Source organism: Clupea harengus, chromosome 2 (assembly GCF_900700415.2).
Source record: "Clupea harengus chromosome 2, Ch_v2.0.2, whole genome shotgun sequence".
In the NCBI taxonomy this organism is placed as follows: Eukaryota; Metazoa; Chordata; class Actinopteri; order Clupeiformes; family Clupeidae; genus Clupea; species Clupea harengus.
Genome location: NC_045153.1, coordinates 17,845,118 through 17,864,422, shown reverse-complemented (window position 1 = coordinate 17,864,422; position 19,305 = coordinate 17,845,118). Strand labels below are relative to the sequence as shown.

General features: G+C 46.7%; 1 protein-coding gene across 4 annotated transcripts in view; it reads left to right on the top strand.

Annotated features, from left to right (window-relative positions):
* sema5ba (sema domain, seven thrombospondin repeats (type 1 and type 1-like), transmembrane domain (TM) and short cytoplasmic domain, (semaphorin) 5Ba) overlaps window positions 1-19,305 on the top strand; it is a 107,265-nt gene that overhangs the window by 19,264 nt on the left and 68,696 nt on the right. For all 4 annotated transcript variants that reach the window (XM_031585028.1, XM_031585021.2, XM_031585016.2 and 1 more), the window contains one exon: window positions 1,999-2,086. The gene's annotated coding sequence lies outside the window, so the exon portion shown is untranslated. The remainder of the gene's footprint in view (window positions 1-1,998; window positions 2,087-19,305) is intronic.

Here is a 19,305-nt window from a genome sequence, read left to right as displayed (position 1 = left end):
CCGAGGATTAAACTCCTGAGGCCAAACAATTGGACCTCGGTGCTGTTGTACATAGTCATTGGGGGGGTCATTGTTCTGTCTTTGGTTGGTACAGAAACTTCAAAGAAACGCTGCAACTGGAAGGTGCTTGACATGACTTGCGGATGTATTCTATATTGTGTAACAAACACCAAGCAGTAATGGATGGAATAGTGTCTACCTGGTGTTAAATTGGTGAGACAACAAGAGGTGGTAGTGCCATGTCTTGTTAATGCCATCTCCTGTTGTGGCGATGTCTTCTCATGCAAGGCACGCATGAAAATGCACCTTCTCCAAGGAAACCCGTCTAATTAAAACCAGAGAGGTTCCTCTGCAGCTTCAATTTGCTTTGCGTGATTTTTTTATTTTTTTTAATTGGATTTTGGAGAGCACACTCCCAATCATTTTCCAGACACTACTGCGATGTCCAGAAGTCCATATGAATTAGAGCCCAGAGTGGTTATAAGCCTTTGTGATGAAGTTGGTTTAGTTAAAACATCCCTTAGTTTGAGGTCCAAGTTGGACCTGTAATGAAAGATCAACTCCACACACACACACACACACACACACCAAGACCATTTCTTCCTCATATATATTTAATCTATTACTGAATGTGTATTTGCAATAAAAAAGTACATGAGGTGAATGATTTATGCTGTGTGCTATTTCAGATGTGAAATCCATAAAAGTGTAGCTGTGAATTATTTGATGGTCATTATGAACCATGTATATAAAGGGTTTGATCCCCCACTTTCAGATTCTCGGTTATAACAAACCACCTTTACTATGGGGAGTCTGGTCCGTCCACTCAGTCCTCATCACACTGAGGGCATAGCTGATACGCTAAAAGAATATGTGTTTATAATGGCACACACAAATAATATGAAAATGTGCAAATGTGAAAGCATTGACTACACAAAGGTGACTCCGCTCATATCCACCTTTTGAAATTTGCACCGTACCCCACATGAGACTCACTGTTGATGTGTGTTGATGTGTTTTACCTTGGCTTCTGAGGCCGTAAATAAACAAGAATTTACCATTCTGCTCACTTTTACCAGCTGTTCTAGGCATAGCTGCATAATTTATTGCAGGTGGAGCGGGTTTCAACCTGAAACTGTCAAGCCCTCCGCATTCTGTGATGATCCACATTAAAGGAGAGACGCTGGTGTTGGCTCTAGGTCAACACTGCAGACTGGTGGTTTTATTGTGGGCCGAGTTGACACAAACTGAAGTAATTACTAAACATTAAGAGAAGTTCAATGGAAGACATGGGCCTCCGAGAGGGTGACTAAAGCAACATGACATGACTAGATTTTCTCTGAAAAATTACTGGCAGAGGGTTTCATACATCCCATATGTTGTTTCCAGTCTACCAGAACTCTTTTTCAGACGTTGACGTCGAGGGGATTGTCTTAAGTTGAAACATGGTGCGACTGCTCTTTTGCACATGCTAATGTCAGATGTTTGCGGCGGTTACCGTGGCGCTGGTGGTGAATGCCCCTTCACGGGAGTGACCACATATCTTCAGAGCTGACATTCCCCCGAGGGGAGCGGAGGTTGGAGTAGATCCGGTCCAAATCTGGGCAGAGTCTGTTGCAGAATCCGTCTCTCCTCCGGTCATCTCTGGCCCCGTTTTGGGCAGTGTGCCAGACTGGTGATGGATCTGATCCAGGTCCTCTCGGAGCTTGCTGTGTGTCGCCAGGCGGCAGAGGGAAAGTGTCAGTAGGCATTAATCCCCCCCCCCCTTCTCTACACCACTCCCTCCTCCTTCCCAACCCCCTAGTTTCCTAACTGAACAGCATTCCATGCCTCTGTCTCCCGTCCATTGAGAAAGTTAGGGGTTTGTTTATGAGGGTGAGACACTCTTTGTGGTTCCCTGCACTGTCTCTCTCTCACTCTCTCTCTCACACACACACACACACACACACCACACACACACACACACTCAATCAATTTTTTTCTGTCTCCTTTTTAAAGGTTTCTTAAAAGGATAGCCTCCCATTCTGCCGCGGCCCTGCTCACCCACTCTTTTCGAGGATGACGTGCCCATGATGTCTTTCTGGAAGTAGGTCTCTTTCCCTCTCTCTCTCTACTCTTAATCGACAGCACGGCCCTTGTTATGGTAGATGACTGGCACAAAGCACGCCATGGTCCCTCTCTACTTACTCTAAAGCTAAATCATTTGGATGCAAATTGTCATTTAGATTCCATTTTGAGCCATTGGGGGGAGGTGGGTCTGTCTCATTGTATCTAGATATCCCTTTCTCCCTCCATTGGTGAGACTGTTGAACTCAGTAGACTCCATCTTCTTTTCTTCTTTATCCAACTCTCTGTCTCTTTCACCCTCTCTCTATCTCACCTCCCTGTCTCAATCAAAGTCTCTCTCTCTCTCTTCAGTCCACTCCTATTTCTCACACTCACTTTCATTCATTCCAGCAATCTCACCTCCCCCCATCTCACGGAACAAAGTTAGATAAGTCCATTATGAGAAATCTCTCTACACTCTAGTGACTGCCTGTGAAGATTGAGAGTGTGGAAGGGGAACTTTGAAGAGAGGTATGATGAAACCATTGTCGCAATAAAGGTGTCAGAGCTACAGGGCCTCAACACATTTCTCCGCTCAAAAAGTACTTAGATTTGTTTCTGTGGATGTTGGCTATCTCTGTGTCTGTGAATGAGTGACTGTCTGTGGCGTAATCAAAGCTCAAAGCTACAAACTGGTACTGAACCCAGTTCAGTTACCCAGGGCTTGGTGCAAAGCCTGAACTCTCTCCTCTGGAGCATGCAGACTAGTAGGTTGGGATGCTCTGCTGATGAAGTGGTGTTGCATGGAAACATTTCTTATGAATGAACAGTGCAAGTGTACAGTGTATCAGTGCAGATTAAGTGTAATTTTCTAAGGCTTTTCTCAAGATGCGAACATCATTTCGAGGCGTAATTTTAGGTGACTATCTAGGGTTGGTGGTAAAATAGGGCTCAGCCAATGATAAAGGTTTATCTGGAAGGACTTATAGGACCTTCTGTTCCTCGACGAGAGAACGGATGGGTAGTCTGGGGAGGTAAGATAACAACCCCCCCCCCCCCTCCCAGTTCCTCCCACAGTCATTGCTGAGGCCTTACTGCCACATTCTCACCACATTCTGGACCTCTTCGTCAATCAGCCGCCCCCCCCCCAAAAAAAAAATTAAAACACTCTCCACAAAGCTGCTCCAGTGTGTGGGGGAGTCGCTTCTGGCCAGTCCTACCCCTGATTGCATTATCATTCCCCATGTCCCGTCCACCCCTCGAACAAACAGAGGAGAGGAGGGGGGAAAAACTCCACTCCAAAATCACAAAAGTGACCTGAATGTTTCCCAGATTGCATCACTGGCCCCAAGATATGTTTTGTCCCCTATTCTCCTCACCCTTACGTCTTCTCCTTCTAAACCACCCCCCTCTCTGAACAACCCTACCCTGAAGAAGCCTCCTTTTTTTTTTTTCCCTCTTCTAGGCGATGTGTACGGTGTCCTCTGCTCGGCTAAGTGGAGCCAATGCGCTATGCTGTTTTCCCTTTCTCCTGTCGTTGTTTGCTGATATTGGGTCCACGATGACAATGAGCCGGAAGAAAACAGCCCCTTTTAAAATATGAATGGAGCAAGACCTGAGAGAAGGAGGAGGAGGATTTGCGGGGGGGGTCAAGAAAGGGACCCCTCATCTGTGGGTTCCAGCTTTAAGTCTCTGTTTTCCCTGCAGAGGAATTAAAGGCGTGCCATTATCCCTGGAAAATTACCACACCGCCTTTGTGGCACAGCCATGGTACATTAGTGTGCCTTAAGACGTGGCCGAGCTGTGCCCATTCAGGCCACAAAAAGGGAGGGGGGGGGGGGGTGCTGGCAGATCCTTGGCTGGTCGCACAGTGGAGGTATTCACACGAGACGGAGGGGGCCGTACGGCTAGAATCTGTGCCACAAGGGAGCCATGACATAGTTTCTCCTGGGGTGTTTGGCAAAGGGGGTCACCACCACCAATCCCCGCCTTTTCTGCAGTGGGTGCAAGGGCAAGAATTTGATTCGATTGCACCCATCCTCTTGGTCTTTCTGTCGTCTTGTTTCTTGGTGTAATTATTAAGCAACTCCTGACACAAGGTTTTTCTTCCCTCCAGTTTACTTTCTTTACTCGAATATGCCTTCTCATATAAAGTTTAAGTCTACATTACAGTGATCAAGTTACCAGAGGAAGAGGAGCTCAACTTTTCCAGTACACTCTAACCTCAGGGAACTAACTGCTTTCTTCCTGCGAAGAGGGTCCCAGTTGATTAAAGTCCCTCAATAATCTTGTTATCCCACAGAGGCTCGGCTGGACGGGCCCTTAAAGGTCTCGGGGTGCGGGAGGTTAGGCCAGAGTGGCAGGGGCATCTGAATGTGATCTGCGAAAGGCCAAAGGGACTTTATGACTCTCCAACATTGTTCTCCCCCTTTATGAAGTCCTCTCGCTGCCCCTTGCAGTTAATGAGCGCCGTGGAGCTTCTGTCTGGGGGCAGCGATGCCGGACTCTGGTGCCAGTAAATAGTGCTGGGCTTGCAGGGTCATTAAGCGGCATACTTCTGGCCCCCACCGGAGGCTCCAGCTCTGCTCCTGGAATCTCTGGCTGTAAAACGGCGGTTAACTCTGTCCCCGCTGTCCTTACCCCCTGCTGACTTGAGTATCCGTTTGCAGTGCTCAGTGTTGAGACTGAGAGCGCGGTTGATGCCCCATAATATGTCTGAGTTGGTGAGGAGGCATAAATCTGTGAATATCCCCCTTTTATTTCCCTCTCTCACTCACTCTCTCTGTCTTTCTCTCTCTCTTGCTTACTCTTTCTCTCAATCACTTTAGTTCTTTCTGTTCTACTTTACTGGTTTATCTCTCTTTCTCTTTCTCTCCCTCTTCAAAGCTGACTGCTTTTACTGCCATCATTGTTAAGATATCAAGAGGTCCATTCATCTTGAAGATCACTCTCTTGTCTGGATTGTGCAATACCAGACTGATGCAGTAAATGTTGTCTTTCTTGACATTATTACAACATATTCATGTCTTTTTCTAACACCAGCATTTCCTTCTTGTTCTCTGAGACATTTTCCTATGCAAAGGTTGACGTAAAGAAACTCCCTCTCTGTCTCTCTCTCTCTCTCTTTTAAAGTTACAAAAAAAGTCTCACGTTAATTTGCAACATGATGTCTTACATATGGTGTGATGTGGCTTTAAAGGCCAGAGGCAGAACGGTTCCAGCAAGTAGTTCACAGGGTTGTCCTTTTGCTGTGTATGTTGTGTGTCAAACTACCTTCGCTCTCTGGCAATCCCCCTGTTAAAGAACTTCAACTCAGAGCTCAACTCCTGACTTAATCTCTGTAGAGGCCCTTCAGAGTGCCAGCGTGTTTTCCTTGAGAATTGTGGGAAAGCACAGCGCAAACCGGGAAGTAGCCGTCAATTTACTCCCATAATCCTGTGTTGCTGCTTAATCATTCAGGGGGGGATTAAGAGGCGCAGTCAGTCTTTTACCTAATTATAGATCTCGCCTCCTCTGCACCGGGGCACACAGCTGACCTTGGAGGATAGCCAGGGCTGCCGCTCCGCTCCGCGCCCACTCTCCCTCTCCCTCCCTGGTCGAGGGAGGAGAACGAAGGAGCAGGGGGAGCACACAAAAGACCTCAATCGTTTGATTTTAATAACATAATGAAGATGCGGCTAAATAAATTGCATATACATGGGTGAGGACCAAAAACATGAAATGGGGAAAATGTAAATCAGACTTTTATTTTGTATTTATTTATCTATTTTTACCACCGCCACCCCTCTTTCGTCCAGCTCAGCCCTCATTTACAAGATCTTGATGACCTGTTTTGAACACCCTCTCGAATACTCTTGAGGTACAATGGCCTTGATTAATATGCAGGGATGGTTGTGTCTCTGTATCTACAGTAGAGAGGAAATGTTGTGAATATTACTGAAGCCTCTATGAGCGGCTCGTGCAGAGGAGAGATGAAAGGGGATTATTAATACCAAATACAATCAAAATGAAAAAAAAAACGACAACTGTAATGAATAAATCTACGTTAGGCTGGGTGACCATGCTGCAGACAGTCCGAGAATATCCTGGCAGTTAAATGAAAAATTCATTATGTGACATGATGGGAGGGTAAGATGTGGTTACTGCGGGAAAGAAAAGAAGAGGTGTCAGTTGGGTAGGTTTTGAAAACAGAACTTCATTGCCCTCAATGGAGATCATACACTATTCAGTAGTCTTCAAAGAAGTGAATAAAGATACTTCAGTGTACATAGAGATATGGGCTGGCATTGTGTGCGCCATGATTCGATTATACAATGGTTTTGTGTACACACTGCACAGTCTTTTATTGTGTAAGAAAATAGGTGATGCAGCTGAAATTGATTTTTTTTTACGCTATGCCAGTATCCCCTAAGATTTTTTTGACCAGGTTTGTTTTCCTTCTTGGCAATCTTCTCCCCCACAAAAAAGTTATTGATGTTTTTCTTCTTTTAAACTAATTAGACTGAGGTTGAACGATGAAGAGGTTTCCCTGCATTTTTTAGTGTTTTTGTTTTTCCTCTACCTCTTCCCCGCTCCTTCATCCGTATTGCCTGCATGCCTTCCACCACTCACTTCACTTCAATTAGGCTCTTTCCGACAGGGAGGACTTATCTGCGCTCTCCTCTAATGTTGCAGTCAGAAAAACATTACAAGGTCAGGGTCCCCAGCCCTCCAGATCTTTCTCAGCCTCACAATGGCTTTGTAGAGCCGCATGGACGTATAGCTGGAGGATTAAACCGTAATTAGGACCAGCCTCAGAAGTTCGTTTTGCCTCACCCCCCTCTTTCTGTAATCACAGGACATTTCTCTATGTGCGGAACCGGACAGAAGTTGAAAGTGTCTTTAATATAAACACCTTAAAGCCTATAAAATACCTTTTAACGAGATTTTGACAAGTAATTGGTAATTAGTATAAGGAAAAAGTCCAGTGTATCTCAGTCACCTTGGTTGTGATAATTCATGTTATTCCCAGCTCTCGTTAATTTCTACCGGGGGGAATCTGAATGAAATATTTTCTGGTTTGTCTCGGCGGTTGCAGGCAACTGTGCTCCATGACTAACTTCCCCTTTCGTACCGGTGCCCTGTTTGGGTTTTTTGCCTCGCAAAGTGCGAATTCCCATTACAATGCAAACCAATGGCGGTTAGCGCTGCTCTCACTCTGCTTTCAGATTCGCTGGCACAAAGCCTGGGTCATGCTTCGAGACACCCGTAACAAGAAATCTTGTTGTGAAGCCACACGGCAATTAAAACGGAAACAGATGTTAGTTTCTTTTCTCTCCAATTACACCGAAATGTATTCAATTATCTCTGTGTAGTCTCCGGGCGTGTGGCAGTGGAAGCGGCAGCGGGTTTGACTGATAGCCTTTGTTGAAGGATTGGGCTACTCCCATTGTGATAAATACTGGTCATGAAAAGACATACAGTACCCTTCAGATGTTATGGCATCTCATTTAGAGTAAACATCCTGTCTTGATAAAGCTTCATTGGGTTGTTGATGTGTGTGTGTGTGTGTGTGTGTGTGTGTGTGTGTGTGTGTGTCAGTCAGATTAAATGTGTGTGTTTACAATGGTCAGATTCAATGCCACTCAGTCAAGATGGCTTGGCATGTTGATGGCTTCGTCGGAGTCATCGGATACCCAATCAAATTACAATGCGGGCACTGAAGCTGAAAAGACTTCCCTAAAGTAGAACACATTTGTCTAAGCGGTGTAATGAACAAATTAAGTTGGTGTTACACATTCTTTAGAGGTTCACCATTTAACCAGGATGTAATCGCTTGTCGTTTTTTATTGGTCTATGTGTTTGTACGTGCGTTTATGTCCTTGCGGTGCTCTTGACTTTTTTTTTCCCCCTTCTTGTTGGCTGAACAGGAGCCACCACATCCTGACCACTATAAATCCTCGAACAATGTGCCTGTCTGGATGTTTTGATTTAACAACCCAATAAACTGCATGCACACACTCAAACGCTCAGACTGCCAGTGGGCGCCTCGCTCTCAGGGAGACATCGCTGTCCCAGGTGCTGTAAAAACACAACGCTGCAGGGTTTACACACATGTTGCTTACCTAAAGCCACAGCCAGCTCTCCATTGCACCACTAAGAGGTTTTGGGGAAAGCCTCAGCTCTGAAACCTTAGCGTTGTTTGTAAGGGCCTGGTGGTTAGTGGTTAGCCCACAAACGTTGTCATTCATCTGCTAGCTGCCAAAGTCTCTCTAAGAGTAAGTTTTCTGTGTGTTCAGAGGTAGTAACATGATTGTGCTTTCATGCTTAGTGACCCTAGTACAACATGACGTTATGCCACTCTCCATACTACATTTAGTGCTTTCAAACACACTCACCCTCCATATTTCTGCTGATATAATAGGCAGTCTTGTGGCTCTGGCTTCTGTCTGTCTCTGCAGTCTGTCATTTTTGTGGCCCATGTTTTAGTGTCCACAGTCTTCACCCTCAGGGCCTGGGCTTGTTGAATCAAGCCATGTCACCAGTGTGGTCTGGGGTCAATTCTCTCTCTCTCTCTCGCTCTCTCTCTCTTTCTCTCAAGTGGGGGTAAAGTGCTTGTGTAAATTATGGAGAGATTGTGTTGACGTTCAAACAGCTCTCCGTCATTTCAATTACAAGGCCCAACAGGTTTATCTATGCAGTGTCATGTGAGACATGTGAGTCATGTTTTTTTTTCTCTTCTTTGGTTACGATGCACCAGTAGAAGGTGACGTGGGGAAAGAAAAACACCAAGAGAAGGCAAGGGTTGATTCCTTTACAGAAGGCAAGGGTTGATGCCTTTACAGAAGGCAAGGGTTGATGTCTTTAGAGAAGGCAAGGGTTGATGTGGCATTTCACTAAATTGGTACATTGCCTTGTGTAGATGATAAACATACACTTAGAGCTCGCTGAGCGTGTCATTACCTTATTGTCTCAAGGTCTCCGGGGTGTTTTGGCAGCTGAAAAGTGTTCACTTGAGGTGGATATTAATGAAATCGGTTTTATCCAATACGTTATTAAATCCCATAGTAGCTGTCAGCAGTGGAGACAAATTGGAATGGCACATTTCATAAAGCCGTATGCACAGTTCAGGGAAATGTCTGGTGGCAGTTTCTGTTGACGACGTTCCATGTCTCAAGTAGCCTTTGGGGCGTGTTAACACGTGGACCGTTCTGTCTTCTCCAGTGCCCTGCCAATTGGCCTTTTTTTCTTTTTGTAATCCTGTCATAATCCCCATCTGATGCACTGCTGGTGTGTTAGTGTAAATGTATTTGAAAGAGATGGGGTTGGTGGGTGGGTGGGTGTGTTTGTGTGTGTGTGTGTGTGTGTGTGTGCGTCTGCGCGCGTGTGTGTGCGTCTGCGCGTTTGTGTCTATGTCTGTGTGTGTGTGTGTGTGTGTGTGTGTGTGTGTGCATGTGTGTGTATGAGGGAAATAGATACAGCGAGATCGAGAGAGAAAAGAAGAGAGAAATCGGAAGCACAGGCAGTACTCCGTGCCTCAAGTCAGATCAATGGCAGCTGCCCCCTCACAGGAGAAGAGGCGCAGGCTTCTGACAGCAGCGAATGAAACAAAGCCAATCACGAGGAAGAAACGATCAAAAAATCCCACCGCTGCCCCCGGACACCAGGCTTGCTGCAGGGGAGACGAGGGAGGGAGTGGGAGGATGGCCGGGCAGGCGGGAGGAGGAGGAGGGTGGGGACGCGGAGAAGAGGAGGTGGAAATGGAAGACTGGCAGTAACACCTGCTGGGGTGGATGACTGGAAGGGGGCAAGCACAGGTTCTTAAGAAGGGGGTGCAGGCCTGTGGTGTCGTCTCTCTTTGCCACTTATCAGAGAATCCCACATGGCCTCCCCCGATTCCTGACCTTTCAGCAGAAGCAGACTGTTCGCTCGGTTAAGAAAGAGGAGGTGCATAATAAAAGGGGACGCAAAGTCTCCGTCAAGCCCGGTGACATTTCAGTGCCGTGTTGTCACTCAGTTTCATTGTTTGAAAGGAGTTTGAAAGATATTACCAAGAAAGGAGATGCAATCATTGGAGCTTATTAGTTATTGGAGCTGGTATTTTAAGAATCCGATGGCTAAGATTAAAGTGACATTGACATTTTAGTGAAAAAGGCATTTGCCATGGTACATGCTTATTAATTAATACACATTTAAAGCAATAGGCAGGCCCAGTAATCTATATGTGGTTACAGTGTGAGCATCGGTGCTAACAAAGGACCTTTTCTGGGGAAGATGGGGAAACAAGGTTCTCACGATGGTTCTGTCTCCTCCTCCTCTTCTCATGCCTCTCCCCCATCTCTCTATCCCTGGTCTCAAAGTGTCTTTATCTGGGCTTAATCAAAAACTGACAGAGAAGGAGAGAGAGAGAGAGGTTTTTTTTTCTTCTTCTTCTTCTTCTTCTTCTTCTCTCTTTTTGGAACCTTAACCAACAAATTAATTCTGCTTTTAAAACGTTCATTTTGGAGCACTAAAGCTCCCCTGCCGGCTCCGCTTGGCACCCGCGCCCGGATTTTATTAAAGTTCTGTGTCGGGTCCCCTGGCAGCGCAGCGCGGTGCGGCGCTTGTAAGTGATGAACGTTCTCAGGCTAAATTCAATAAGCAGCACTCGCAGACGGAGCCCCCCCCCCCCCCCTCTCCCTCTACCCTTCTACCCCCTACCCTCCTTCACCAAGCCTCTTTGCCAACCATCACCAGGACCAATTTACCCGGCCTGTTGTTCCGTCCAGATCAATGTGTCCTGACAAATTGGAAAGGGAGAGGCAGAAGTTCCTTCATTGTATTGGCTTTGTACCTGTGTGGAGAACAGTGTTTAAGTGCTTACGTGTTAAATAAAAAAGGACGTTCACTGCTTGCTTCGAAACAGCGTGTAGGTTGAGAGGCTGTACAGAAACCCAGGGCTGGTTATGGTTTCATATCCAGTGCTTTGCAGAAGGGCCCTTGGTCAGTGGCCTTGGCTGCTGGGTAGCAACAGTGCGGAGGGAAATGGCTGTGTTTTTGTTTGGTTTCATACAGTGGCGCCATTGATAGCCAAGTCATTAGCACAGGCTAATTATGCAGGCCTAACCGTGTCACTCTCCACTCACACAGCGAACCCTTTCAAGTAGGACACCATTTCCTATTGCGGCGCATGGTAATCCTATCCAGTGCAGACAAGCGATTGCTTTGGGCTATCATTGGCTTGATTTCTCTCAGGAAATGTTTGTTTTTCCTCCGTTGAATATCTCTTTTACTTGCCTCCCATGCAAATGGAGCAGACCGATGCTCGCAGTGGATGTCATTGACCCTCAGGCTGTTATTGCGTTGGGGGGAGGGGGGAGTTTGCCAGGGCATGGACGAACAGAGGGCCTCGATGGTCTCAGCGCATCTTCTGATTGGTAGCACACGGGTGACCTGTGCGGGTTAGCCCCGCCGCTAATTTGCTAATTGAATCTGGTCTCGTCTGCTGCACTGAACTTTTGCCAGTCGGTGTCATGGTGGCAGCTAATGTGAAGTGACCGCCTGTAATCGAATTCAGTTTGAAAGAGTGGACCTGTTGCAACTGACCGAGCTTCGTCAAAGATTCAGAGAGCTTTTCATTTTCCGTAAATTCAGATTTGTTTTCTGCAGTATCTCTCTCTGCCACCTTTCCCTTTGAAGTCTAACGGTGACAACCATTAAAAAGGAGAAGCCTAAAAGCAATGCTCCATCACTGTCAAAAAAAGAGCTCTATTTAGGAATTCCCTACTCCTTCAACACATCATACTGTGGAGGCAGAATGAAAGCAGTGAAGGTTCTAATAGATTAATGTCTCCCACGGGTAGCGAAGTTAAATTAGTATGTGACTGTCACAGGAAAGGACACCTGTGTCATAACACCTGCTTAACTGACAGCTGAAAGTATGCGCAGATAGGTCCCCTGTGCTCTTTCATGGATGTGCATGAAATTTCACTGCGTGAAAAAAATACTGTTCACTATATTTTAAGTATAATATACTCTAATAAGTATTATTACAATTATAACCATTACATCCTTATTTCCGGTTTTCTTTTTTAAACCACATGCTGTATATTGAGTTTAAGATCATTTGTATACGTGTTTTGTTGCTGTGTGGGACATTCAGGAAGACATGTGCTTGAAGGCTACATCCCTTGTTGTTTCCGGTGCTGCAGTGGCATCTCTGAGGGCAGGTAGTTGATCAAGCCTGTGGTCCTGTGACTGACGGAGCAGAGAGGTTTGCTCACTCTTCCTCCAGGCTTCATCAGGTCATCTCAGGGCACAGCACACCCAGGGCCTTTGGGAAGAGAGGTAGCGATGGGCACTAATACAAAAGTCCTCTCCCTCAACAGCATCACACACACACACACACACACACACAATCTCTTTTTTTTTCTCTCTCTCTTTCTCTCTCTCACACGTATACACACTCTATCTCTCTCACACACACACAAACGCACACAAATACACATACTTGCACAATTACATTATGCTGACACTTCTATTAGCTTGAAGGGAATTCTGTGACAAGCGCTTTCACATTAAATATTCATTTATACATCTTGGTGCCATAATCCATTTAGCCTAAAATTACCACAGGGGAAGTAATGATGGTGTCCCAGGGATTTGAGCACTCTAGTCATAACAGGCTATGTTAAATGTATGCTTGGGACAGTGCAGTATACACAATGCAACCCTAGAGATTAACCTGTGTATGTGTGTTTACATTTGTCTGTAAGTGTGTGTGTGTGTGTGTGTGGAACATGCTATGTTGAGGTATACATACGTGTGTGTGTGTGAGAGTGAGTGAAAGAAAAAAATACGTGTGGTCACACTTATCTGAGTGTGTATGAAGACATACTTTGTGGGACTATAGATGCTTGCATGTCCCTGCAAGTGTGTGTGCGTGCGTGTGCGGTGGTCTGTCCTGTGTGTCGCCCCTATCAGACAGCATCTCCTGATTAAAATCTCCCAGCAACCCCGCTCCTGCAGCTGCTCCTGCCCTGTCCTGCCCGCCGCAGCGCCTCATTCCTCAGCCGATCTGCCCCTGAGCCGGCCCCCGCACTGATGGGATCATGGCTAGCACCGGCTGCCATTAATAACAGTCAGGAGCCCGGGGGCTGCTGACGCGGTTGCCCGCCCGCCTGCCTCCGCCGAGACTGTCGCCGCCACTCTCTCTCCCTCTCCCTGGCCCAGTAATTAGCTGCGTCTGCTGTATGAAGAAGGTGACCAACGATCTCTGTATCGTGTGCGTTCGGCGCTGTCACCGTGTCAGTTCCAAGTAACAAGAAGAGGATTTTTTTTTTCTTGGGAGTCTGGACTCAATCAACAGTTCCGTTTTTGAAGTTGTCTGTAATCAATTTGCTCATCAATTAAAATCGGCTGGCGGGCCCCCTCTGCCGGTGATTTTGTTTTAAGGATGCCATGCCATGTGTTGTCCATGAGATAGCGATTAATTGGAGTCGGTCTCCCGCATCGCTGGTTTGGGGGTGTGTGGGTTCTTGTATGCTTTTTTTTTTATTTCGAGCCTCGGCTAGAATTTCAGCCTTCTGAAATGCACGCTCATTAGTTGGTGTTATTTGTGGAGCATGTGTATGAATGACTGGTGTACATACTTATCACACAATAGGCCTCGACTGAGGAAAAATGGCTTGCATTGCTAGGGTTGGGCAATCAGTAATCACTCTAACCTTTCTCCGTCTGTGAACTATCAGACCCATACACCTGCTTTGGCTCTTGTCACCTGACTCCCAGGGTAATCGGGAGGAATGATTGGCCGGCTATAAAGCCCGTCCTTTTATCTACGGCAGCAGAATGCCACCAGCTGCGGTCACCGTGTTGCCTGCCCTTTACCCCCCCCCACCCCCCAACCCTCTTCTCCAGCCTTCTCCTTCTTTCCATGAAGCAGGTCATTGTGGCGTATATGCCAATGTTCACTGGAGGTTTGCAGTCTAAAAGAGGGCCTCTTTGGAGGTTAAGTCTGAGAGGTCTTCAATGCGCGGGTGGCCATTAGTGTTCCTTCCCTCATTGTCCCTCTTAAAAGGTGCTGCTGTCTGCTGAACTCCTGGACTGTCAGTGTCCAAAGAGAGGTTCAGCCAGACTTGCAGTGGGTTTCGTAATACGTGTCATGTAAGGGATAACTGGATTTTTTAATACGCTGTGGAAGAGATTACTGATACGTTGAGAGATGGGAGTAGCTGACATTTATTTTTCCCGTCTCTCTGTAGTCACTGATCTTCAAATTAATTGAGTTTTATCTTCACCTCTTAATTTTCCATGCATTCATTTTAGTTGTAACAAAAATATCATCGGTTTAATAAGGGGGTTATCTGTAAGACAAACCCCAACTGGCAGTTCTTCCCTGCCCTTAATTAAACGATAGTTGCAATCTCCCCTAAATGACAGTGTCTGGGAGCCATTGTGCTCGCAGCAGGTGATGTTTAACTGGTGCTACATATAATTAGATGGACAGAAACGCCGAGCTCAGCTCATCAGCATTCTACTCCTCCATTCGCGACAGATCGGTTGCACAAAAAAAAAAGGCTGACCTGGAGAGGCGGCCAAGTGCCATTTCCATACAGGTAGGGGCAGGAGGACTACTGTAGCCAAGAGAAAAAAACAGGGATGATCAAATTAGCGATCCGATAGCGTAATGAGCCAGAACGACAGTCTGGAATAACATCTATTGGCTGCCTGAGGTGGGGGGTGGTGGTGCGGCGCTGTCAGGGAGACTGATTGAGCCTGGGCAGGGGGACCGTTTGAAACCCAGATGTAGCTGTGTGACGTCACGCCTGCTCTCCGGGCGGCGAGCTCCGTGTCACCAGTGTGGAATTGGTGAGGGTGGTGAGGGCGGTGGGCGGCGGTGGCCAGCAGAGACGTGATCCAGCCTGACAGGGGCCTGGATTGGGGAGGGTGGCCTCCCACCTCGGCCCAGCGCCCGGTGTGGATTGATTCTGACCGGCCATTCATCATGTGGCGGCTGGGCTGAGAGAGAGAGAGCGGCTAACACCTCAGACGCGTGACGGCTGGTCACTGCGAGGCGCACAGAGGGGGGGGACACGCGTTAGCTCAATACGTTTTGACACTCTCTGAACAGAGTTGGGATGTCACTCTTAACTTTCAGCAGCGGACCGTGCAAACCTTCTAGAAAGTTTCCAAATGGATCTGTAAAAGTTTTCGAAGTTTTTTTTTTAAACCTTTATAATTGAAATCTTATACTTCATACATTATTAATTGATCTATGTGATGATAACTATTATTATTATGATCATTATTAATGAATCATACTATTATAATGGAGCTCTTGCTGGTTGCAATCCCCAGATCATTGCTTCCATCATCTAGTCCTGCAACCATGTGGAACTAAGGACATAAACTTTTAAGGACTTTATAGATTGATGGCGCTTTATAGATGGAGTCAAAGCACTGGAGGTGACATTGAAAGTTTTCAGACTTGCATGAAATACATTAATGGTAAACTGCTAAAACAAAACAAAAAAAATCCTCATTCATCCTTACTCATTCATGGAACCATCGGTCGCCTCATAAATATGATGTGCAGATTGACCGCGACGACACTGCGCCGCTCGCACAAACCTGTTTTGGAGCTGGGTGATGGAAATCAGTTGTGTCGGTGGGCGCGGGGAGGCGTCCGAGCGCGACTTCCATCCGCAATGAATGTGTCTGTCTGCTCTCCAGACAGAAGCGCGGGCCCTGAATGCCGTCTGAGGACCAATAAACGCCCCGGCCTACCCAGAGTGCACCCATCACTGGCACACCGCGGCATTAAATCACACTCTTAACAGCCCCGCTTACAGCTTTCCAGGACTTTCATGGGCGTCTGTGATTAGACCTTTAGGCAATGATCAATAGCTCACATACACTCGCCAGGGGCCAATATTCCCCTGCTTGCCTCACAATCAACAGCCATTCATTGTCATTGACTCGTACAATGACCCCTGGTAATGCTCTCTGCATAAACACGCTCTGTCTCTGCATAAAACAAGCACTGCATTACAAATTCCACAAACATTTATATTTGTTTGTTTTCCGAATCTTCTGAGAGGAGAGGGATGGGCGGCCGTGCTGGAAAGCGGTCCGGTTGGTCCGCGCGTGTGGTTTCTGAGGGACCTCTTGGAGCAGAGGCTGTGCAAACGGACCCTTTTGAAGAGCCTCTTCACAGGCCCCCAGTGGCCGGGGTTCAGGGCGTCCATCGAGGGCGCTGGGGTTTAGCACCGGGGGCACCGCCGGTGATTGCTTTCCGCCACCACGGGCCACAAGTGTCTGTGTGGTAGAGCGCAGACTAAAATGGCAATTCAGCCGTGCTTTGCAGCCTGTATGCATACACACACACACACACACACACACACACACACACACACACACACACACACACAGAGAACAGATGCACATTTGGGAATATACACACACACACACACACACACACACACAGACGCGTGCTTGTACACTTCCAAAGATGCATATAAAACACATGGACATGCATTGGAAGAAAAGCAAATACGCTTATGCAATTACACATACACATTAACATGCACAAAGGAAAGGATGCATGCACATCAATGCACTGGCAAAAGAAAAAAGAAGAGGGAAAAAGACTGTCCAAAACCCTAACATTTCTCCAACAATCCTGAGGAAAAACACACACAGCTGCAGAGGGGAGGAATAAAGATTCCCTCTGCCCCCAATGGTGCTATTCTCTCCATTCATCCAACACCTTAGCTCGCCTTTTTAGCTCTTCTCTTGTCTCTTTACGGCAGCGTTTGCCAGTCGAGTGATTCTAGCCAGCACCAAGAATGGGAGTGAATAGAACACTCTGACAGCTCTTTGCCACAGCGGTGATTGGCATGTCATCTCCAGGTCGTCTCTGCTTTTTGGCAGCGGTGATTTCAAAACAAAGTGTGCAGCATCTGAATGTTGATGCTGTGAGTGAACATCTTGAGAGATGTTTTTGGCAGTCTGTTGCAACAGTGCCTCTTTTTTTAAATTAGAAGTCCATCCTGAAATTTCAAAGCTAGCTTTGAAATGTAGACACACACACACACACACGGACACTCACACAGGGTGGTCAGGGATGGCATTGCTTGTGGCAGTGGAATCACAGATAAGTGTGAAATTGTGCAATTACAGGCGCCAGCCTGCCGCTGCCAGCATGGAAAAGCTCTGATACGTACTGATCAGCGACTGCATCCCCAGACACGATCCAGCCCTCCCTATCTGCCCTGGACTCAACTCATTCCTGATGATCTGTTTTGATCTTGTTTTTTTTTTCTTCTCCCACTTGGAGGTCACAGAAGCACATTCCTGAGGAGAGCCCCTTTGAGCGATTTGTTGAACCCGCCCAAGCATGAGTGTGGCCCGCTCTTTAAGGCACTTTCCCTGACCGGCCCGCCCCCCAACAGCCCCACTCTCCCCTGCTCCATCTCTACCAAAAAGCCTCTTTTGTGTTCCCCTTCTCCGTCTTGTTTCACGTCCTGCTATTCTTCCCTTAAGTGTGGAGCCTCCATCTGCATCCACCCCCACAGCCCTATCCTGACAGGCTCAATTGGCCTTCACAGTGGGAGCCCCGCCAAAGATGAGGCTCCCAGAGACCTCTGAAGAGATCAGGTGGGGCTTAGTGACTAGGGGCAATTAGACACGGCCAGCGCTGCCCTGACCCACCTGCACTCATGTATGAAGCCTGTGTGAAAGAGGCCAGCAGGAAACAACTGTGTGTATGTGTGTGTGTGTGTGTGTGTGTGTGTGTGGGAGAGAGGTGAAAAAGAGCCAGAGTGTGTTGTGGGTCAGCGTGATATGGATGTAATCCTATTTAGTGCTGTTAATGATACATATTGCAAATGCCATTTTTAACACGAGGGGGATCACTTCATGTTTCATGTGATGTGGAACGGCTATTGTTTTAAAGCACTCTTTAAAACATAAAAATGGTCATACTCAATTATCATTCTGCTGGGAAATTGTATACATGGCCAGGCAGACCACTTTAAATGCTTATAAGCCTCATGGTCACTCTGTCAAAATGGATGTTAATGTCATTGGCAGCATTGGCTCTACATGTGGGGTGATGTCATTGCAATTGATTTGCCATATTATAAGCACTGGTTCCAGTATTGTTCATGCACATAATCTGATATCAATATATATCATTCATCCCTACCACTTGATTGAGTAGATGTGTGTGTGCTCGTGTGTGTGCGTGTGTGTGTGTCTGTGTGTGTGTTTGTGCGTTCTGGAACTCAGGCAAGAGAGAATGCCGAAAGATTGAGATGAAAGGCCTTCCCTCCCCAGCTGAATTCACTCGGCGTAAGCCCCACTCTGATTTAATGGTGCTTCCTCAAGTATGTCTAACTCATCTCCTGTGATTTGCAGACAGTTTACTCCTGCCTTCAGTCCACAGTGCAGGAAAAGTTAGTGGTTCGAGAGAACAGCTCCAAGGCAATGCGACGCTTTATTGTTTATTGTCGCCTGTTCTCTCTTTCTCTCCCCTCTCCACACACACCTAAATTAGAGGAGACAATAGTGTTCCATTAACTTTCCCCCTCATCTCACAGGTGCAGCTGCTACTTTTGTCTGATGTCGACATTAGTATTCTAACGTCGATGTTAGCGCAGCATAAGGCTCCTCCAGAGTGACAGAGTTTCCATACACTTAGCACTTATGAGGACTTAATTACCCGTCCGCCCAGAAGACGCTAAAACCCCGAGCAAACAGCCGCGCAATAATCAACACTGCCTGTGATCAAATGCCTCCAAACAAGCCAGAGGAGTCAGCCAGCCTCCTTTGGGACTCCTGTCCTCGCTTCAAGCCCTTGCGAGCTCAGACGAGGGACGTGTCGAGACGTTTCTATCTTCCAGAACATTCTCTCTGGTAAAAAAAAAAAAAAAAAACTCAAACAACAGGTTTTTTTTGCTTATTTACTCCAGAAGCAATTAAATCAGGGATTTTAATAGAGCCAGCTGAGATTTGACTGAGAACGTGTCCACTAAATTCAAATTCATCCTTGTTATACCAATTCCCACGGCAAGGTCAATCAAAAATGCAGCTCATTGGTTGCTCAGTGCTGGAACTGAAGCCATAGCTTGAGCTCGGTGTGGTCTGAAGGCCTCTAAAGCTTTTGTATTAGAGGGTAGATAAACACACCTGGCAGACCAGTGACCCTTGAAAAGTATCAAACTTCCACGAGACTGGAGAGTTTTAGAGTCTTCGGTTGTGATTGTTTTTTTAGAGAAAGAGTTGGAGAGTCGAGGA